Genomic DNA, 7,029 nt, shown 5'->3' on the forward strand with positions numbered 1-7,029 from the left:
AAATACATACATGTGTATATAAAAGTAATCTTAAAGTTTTACTTTTAAAAAAAAATTTTTTTTGGCCACACCATTCAGCAGGTGGGATCCCAGTTCCCTGACCAGGGATCCAACCCGTGTCCCTGCATTGGAAGCACAGAGTCCCAACCACTGGACCCCCAGGGAAATCCTCAATCTGAAAGTTTTAAAGTACACTTTTATAGAAAACAAAAAAGGAAATGTGTTTGCTACTCTGCTTGAACTGGTCTGACAGCCCTCCTGATAAGATACGCAAGCTCTTACCATCCTGCCCTCCTCTCCTGCTGAAGCGAAGCATGGATCCTCGGGTTCCCCAATACAATACAGATCCTCTTCCCTAAGCTTGCTGCAAGGCTGACTCACCCCTTCCTTCTCTAAGGCTCGGGGAGGGGGGAGTGTTGGGAGGGAACCATAACTTGACTGTTAGTAGTTCAGCCAGTTGGAAAACGGGGTCTCAGACTCATCCCTCTTTCAGCTGACCGCAGGCCAAGGATGAATGTGTCAAAGGGAAGCCAATTCTGGCCTCCCGTTGGCAAAGGGCTTAACTTCTAGGCAAACTTAGCTGGGATTAATTTTTGCCCATATCGGACAATGATTTTAACACAAGGGTCAGGATGGTCTGATTCTGGCTTCCCTTCTTTTGGGGCTAAATGTAGAGAACTGAGTCAAAGGACTGAGTCACTCAGTCACTCCAGTTCCAGCACTGACTCGCCTCCCATCATTAAAGGGACAGTTGTGTCTGAGTTCCTCAGCTGGGAGGCCAGTGTAGGGGTTTCAAAGAACCCAGGTGCCTGTGGCAGCTGTCTGGTTCTGGTGGAGGAAGAAGGGACCACGCCTGGGACACAGGAGACTGGGTATGACACAGGCCCAAGAAGGGGTCTCTGTCACTCTCGAGTAACTGTCAGACATTCCATGGACCCTCAGGAAGCAAAATAAAGGGGGCAGGTTCCAGAGAGCGTGGGGGAGGCTGAGTCACCTTTGCCCACAGCCAAAGCAGCAACTGCTTGCAAGCTATACTTGAGGGTTTTGGGGAAAGCCATTGAGCCTCAAAATACTACTCCTATTATCCTATGATAGCTACTGAAATTCAGCTCTTAGAGATTTTTTCCTTTTGACTGAGACTTTATGCATGTTAAATGGCAAGCTACTTCTCCCAGCTTCTTTCCAATCTAGAAGACAGAGGTCGGAGAACATATATACTTGAATATCAGGAGGGAAATAGAAAGAATCCACAGCTTAGAGGCTCAGAAATCAAGACAGACAGAACTATATGGGTCCCAGGCAGAGAGAGAAAGGTACCAAAGATTTTCAGTTTTGGCTAAGGTGAAGCACTGCATCCGATAGTATTAGACCAAGCAGACCTAACTGTAGAAGGCCTGTGATTATGCTTTTAGACTTACTGTTAAAAACTACTTTATACACATATACATACTAGCTTCTTACCTGTATCTGTTCAAGGTGGCTTTAGATCTTGATGGTGAAGGCTGACTAGCCAGCTGATTTCATTGTAAGCAACAGGCTTCCAAATTTTAAATTCTACAAGGTCTTTGTTTTTGGAATCTGCGATTTCAGTCCCCTCTGGTGACGAGCCCTCTAGGTGATGGCTAAAAGCAACCTCGCTCAACTGTGGAAGTACCTTAAAATCACCTGGGACCTTTTAAAAATACTGATACCCAGGGCCTGTTCTTAGAAATTCTGATTGACTTGGTCTGGAGCGGGGCCTGGGCATCAGTTGTTTAAAATAAACGCCTCCCCTCAGCACTTAAACGTGTATTCTAAGGTGTACCCTGAGTTTAAAATGCTAAGAATTGTGATGGGAGGGCAGATGGGGTAGATTATCATTACCGCGTCGTTAAATTACCTACTCAACTTAAGACTTCTACAGTGGGCAAGCAGTGCTTTAAACTTTGGAGGGCACGTTAAGAATGCACTGACATAGATTCTGCAGCTTCACCCTTCTGCAGAAACCAATAGGAAGGGCCTGGCCAGATGAGCGGCGGAGTGCAGAACCACCCAGCTCACACCCCCTGTTCCTCTGCAACATTCCTTACGTTGCAGTGAACAGTTTTCCTGCCCTCCCTGACCTCAGCAGAGTAGAGCTCTGGTGTCTTGAGCCCCACCCTTTCCCCCACCCCTAGGAGAAGCCTTAACATTAGGTCGGAGGGCACAAAGGCCTGGACAACTGGGAGAACCGGACTTACCCAGCTAAACGGGATCCTCAGATGCTCCTTTCACTGTTTCTCTTTGGTCAGGATTTCCGAAGCCAATCTTCACAACACTCTGCCTTACCAGGTTCCTTTTCCAGACCAGTCTCAGCCCACCTGCCTATGGGCTATACCAGGATTTTCCTGCTTCCCCCTTCATGGCTGGGCACTGGGATGCTGTGCTCGCTACATTCATCAGAGTAGGTATCATCTCTTCCTCCATTGGAGTGCCCATGGCTCCTCCATAGGATTCCCTGGGCCCGCACTGCCCTATGTCGCCACTGCCCACAGGCCTGAGCTAGCTGCATTCGGCACCCCACAGAAATCCAGTATGTCCTCAAGTCATAACAGGAAGATGGTATAGGAAAATGGTCATGTGGAGATTTATCTTCCCATCTTTTGTAACACTGACAGTGAAGGTTTTTTTTTTTTTTCCCTCTGTTACTCTTTAGTCTTTACACAAACTTCCACATGACAAATTCCCAGTTGAGTTCAATTCCAGGAAAAAATTTGTCCTGAAAATGAATTTGTATGCTTTCTCTTGTCCAAAATCCCAAACTGTGCAATCCAGAGTATTTTTGTTTGTCTCTAAGCTGCCAGAGAATTCCGAGCCAAATTTATTGTCCAAGTGTTGTAATCTGCTAAATACAGGCCATTCAAAATCTCCATTCCTTTTGCTTTACTCTGTTTTCTCCTGAGCGTCTCTGCATTTAGTTCTTGTCTAAGTCATCTGACCCTGTCCCCAAGTCTGCCACCAGGTCCCACCTCTTTATCTCTTGGCTCTTTCCATCCACGTCACCACTGCTGTCACCCTGCGGGTCAGTAACTGCAGCTTGGGTGCTGCAAGGCCTCCGTCTCCTCCTCTCTGAGCCTCCACCCAGTAAGCAGAGTGAACTTTCTAGAATACAGAGTGATCTCCTGGCTCCTGCTTCAGGGAGATCCTTCTTCCCTCTGGGAATTACAACCATGAATTCTCCCCACACTTGCCTGTTCCTCTCCCTCCTCGGTGACACTGCACAGGCTGTTCCCTCAGCCTGAAACAACCTTCTCTGCTTTTGCTTTGTTGGTGAAGAGTTTTCAGGGCTCAGCCTGGCCTTACCTATTCTGTGGGTGTCCCTGCTCTGGGTTCCCCAAGGACACGGCACTCACGGTGAGGCCAGATGCCAACTGGATTTAGTTTTCTGTCTGACTACCCAGCTAGGATGGTAAGCGCCTGGAAGGAAGGCAGATACCTTATGCCCTTAGCCTAGCGCTTACAGTTGCTAAGTGAATGAATACACAACACAGGAAAAAGGAAAAGAAGGGAAAGTGTTAGTCGCTCAGTCGTGTCTGAGTCTTTGTGACCCCGTGGACTGTTGCCCACCAGGCTTCTCTGTCCATGGGATTCCCCAGGCAAGAATACTGGAATGGGTGGCCATTCCCTTTTTTAGGGGATCTTCCCGACCCAGGGAATAAATCCAGGTCATCCATATTGCAGGTAGATTCTTTACCATCTGAGCCACCAGGGAAGCAGGGTTCGAATCTTCCAGAATAAAAGGACTGAAAGAAGGTCAGCCTTTTCACTGCCTTTCCTAAGAACAGTTGCTCTTTGCCCTTGACTTCTTGTAGAATTCTGCTCATTGTAGGCAGCCCACCCCAAAGATGCTTCTGCTTCACTCCTCTGGTGTGTTTGATACTTGATGACTGGCAAGCAGAAAGGATATTGTTCTTTTCTCTTATGTAGGTTTAAAAACAAAATTACTGTAGCGCCTACTACAACTCTGGGGCCATTATTACGCTGGAACATCCAGAACCTTAGAGAAGTCATAGTCCTAAAGTGTATCTCAACACCAGCTAAAAGTCCCCTGGCTCCTTCCCCAACTTGCTGTTTTAGTCGCTCGGGCCTGTCTGACTCTCTTGAGGGCATGGACCGTGGCTCGCCAGGCTCCTCTGTCCATGGCATTTCCCCGGCAAGAATACTGCAGTAGGTTGCCATTTCCTTCTCCAGGGGATCTTCCCCACCCAGGGATCGAACCAGAGTCTCCTGCATTGGCAGGAGGATTCCTTACCACTGAGCCATTGGGAAGCAGCTGGTGAAAAACAAAGTCAATGCCCTACCCCTGCCCCAATCTCTGCCCCTGGAGGGCAACGTCCAGATTCCCCACCCGATGCCCTCCAGGACAGGATTCCTCGGCTGAGGTCTAGCTCTCTGCTGTGGTTTGAATCCAGTTCCCTGTGACCCTCCTAAATATCTTTCTATCCTGTGTTGAGACTCCCCCCTGGATTCCATCTGCTGCCAACCCCATCCTGAGGCAGAAAGCGGGAGAAATAAGATCATGCAATCATCTTCACCTTTCTGCTTTCTTAACACTACAAAAAGTCTGACCACAGTGGGGGGCGGGGGGAGGTCTGGCTGCTCAGCCTTTCCCGGTTCTTGCTAAACACACACACACACTCACGCCCCTGGGACTCAGCTCGGCGGAGGGCGGGGGCTCTGCCCGGTTTCTGCTGGTTTCCCGGGCGCGGGACCACGGCCTCGGGAGCTCCCGACAGGACGTCCGGACAACACTTTGCTCTAGTCCCGCAGATCGAGCTGCAGCGCCTCTATCCCCACGTCCGCACGCGGGAAACCCCGTCCTTGGTTTGCAGAGAGCCACTCACTTCACGGCTCCGGGTCGAGGCAGCTCTGGCCGTCGTCTTTCTCCCCCCCACAAAACCCTCTCCCCGCGCGTCCCCTCCTTGGTCCCCCCGCGTCCCCTCCAGCGTCCCCCGGCCCGGCCCTACCTCCTGGCTGGCCGCGGCTCCGCGGGCTCCGAGGCGCAGCTCGGGGGCGCTCGGGCGGGCGGGGGCGGCGCGCGGCGGGGGCCCGGGGCGCCATGGCCCGCAGTCCCCCGCGCTCTTGTCGGCCGGGCCTCTCCCCGCTCCCCGCGCTCGCGTGCCCGCCGCCTGGCCGCCGTGGGCGAGTGGAGGGCGGCCCCTTCCTCTGGCGGCGGCGGCTCTGAGCCGGGCCGCCCCCCGCCCGCCGGCGCTCAGTGAGCTCACCCGCAGCTGGCGGGCGCCCGGCCCGTTGCCACGGCAACGCCTCTCCCAGGGCAGCGCGGACCCTAGAGCGGCTCCGGTAAACAGGACCTTCTGCCGGACTCTTCCCCTCGCCCTTTTTTTGGGGGGTGGGGGTGTGGGGGGAGGAGATGGCGGCTTAACCCTTTCTTTGCTGGAGACCACCGAGTGGCCGGCTGCGTCTCCACCCGGCCGGAGGGTTTATTCGCGCTCAGCGCTCAGCGGGGCTCTGAGCCCTTGCGACAGATGCTGCGGAGTGGCCGCGACACTCCCTGCCCTCAGTTCACTCCAGTCGTTGTAACGCGTTAGTGGGAGCGTCGACTGGGGTTCAGGCGCAGGACTTGGGGTGGGACGTCCGAGGCAGAGTCAGCCACCACCCTTGGCTCTGCAGCTCCAAGTCGGTCCGCACCGAGACGCTGACCGAGAAAGCCCAGGGCCCCTGAGCGCGGGGCACGAGACTCCGAACCGGGCGCCCGTGGTGGGTGGGGGGGTGGGGGTCAGGAAAAGCTTCCTAGAGGAAAAGCGACTTTATGGCGCCTGCTGCCACCGCTCGCAGAGGACAAAAGATCAGGGGACAAAGCTTGATCTTTTGATTTTGATTTAGAACTGCCAAAGAAGAAGTCCACGTGAAAATGCTGTGGGCCGTGCCGGGACCGCGGAAAGTTGATGAGCAGGAGTTCCCTGCTGAAAGGGAGATGGAGCTGGCAGTGTGACTTGTGGGTGTGGGGGGAGGCTCCACGCCCATCTCTATCTCCCAGGAAAGTCATTCTTGTCTTCAGTCCTCAGATTCCTAAAAGGCGGAACTAAAGCCTAAGCAAGGCAAGAGAAGGGAAAGAGAATGAATTCAGAGAAGAGGTGTGCAGGAGAGAGGGGAAAGAAAAAGGACTGTAGAAAGTGGGGAACGTTAGATACCGCCCAGGCAGTTCCTACAGACAGAGGACCTGAGGTCTGAGGGGCTTATTCAGATATCACAGTTACAAAGATGGAAAAGCTGTCTCCTCCTTTGCTGAGAGGTTTGCTCATTCTACAAGATCTTTGAAGCTTTTGTAGACTTCCTTAAATCTCTCCAGACTCCACCATACCATACCCATTTCAACTGAACACGTTAAACATGCCTGTGTGGGATGTGAAACTTCCTTGACCGGGATCGAACCCAGGCCCTGTGCAGCGGAAGGTGTGGAGTCTTAACCACTGGACTACCAGGGAAGTCCTAAACATGGTTAACTTTCCGAATACAAATTTGCAAGGTGTAAGCAGTATTTTTTTTTTAAGTGTAAGCATTTATTGTTTTGTTTGCTAAAGCATCATTCAGTAAGTTTTCACTTCACAAAAAAAGATCAGAGACTTGGCTTCTTGACTCCCCAGTCCTGGGATATCATGAGGCAAACTGGCAAAGTGGAGAAAAGAGCAAATGGAGAATAATTGACCTGAGAGGTCCCCCAGGGGGGTCCCTCAAACCACTGCACAGAACAGGTCAGTCACCTTCAGGGTTGTGGCTTTCAAACCGCCAGTCACATTTCAAGTGGGCAGTCAGAGAGGAGGCCAGGGAGCCCCTTATGGTGTCCCCTGATGGCAGGCCACAACTCCTTGGTCTGCTCCTTTGTCGTTGAATTCTGCACACTGACTTGTTTTAGAAAATTTTCCCTGCCTTAGCTCATCAGGTCAGACTCTGATGGGCAATGTTGGGGCCTATGTGTTGCAAGTTTCTGTCCCTGCCTGCCTGTCACAGCCCCTAACCGCACTGCTCCTTAGGGCTGGCTGCTGCATCCCT

General features: G+C 52.2%; 1 protein-coding gene across 3 annotated transcripts in view; it reads right to left on the minus strand.

The window, feature by feature from the left end:
• The window catches only part of DENND2A (DENN domain containing 2A), a 99,810-nt gene extending 94,644 nt beyond the window's left edge, over positions 1 to 5,166 (minus strand). For all 3 annotated transcript variants that reach the window (XM_024991184.2, XM_024991182.2, XM_059885954.1), the window contains exon 1: positions 4,986 to 5,166. The gene's annotated coding sequence lies outside the window, so the exon portion shown is untranslated. The remainder of the gene's footprint in view (positions 1 to 4,985) is intronic.
• Between the last annotated feature and the right edge of the window lie 1,863 nt (positions 5,167 to 7,029).

This window comes from Bos taurus, chromosome 4, assembly GCF_002263795.3.
Source record: "Bos taurus isolate L1 Dominette 01449 registration number 42190680 breed Hereford chromosome 4, ARS-UCD2.0, whole genome shotgun sequence".
NCBI lineage: Eukaryota > Metazoa > Chordata > Mammalia > Artiodactyla > Bovidae > Bos > Bos taurus.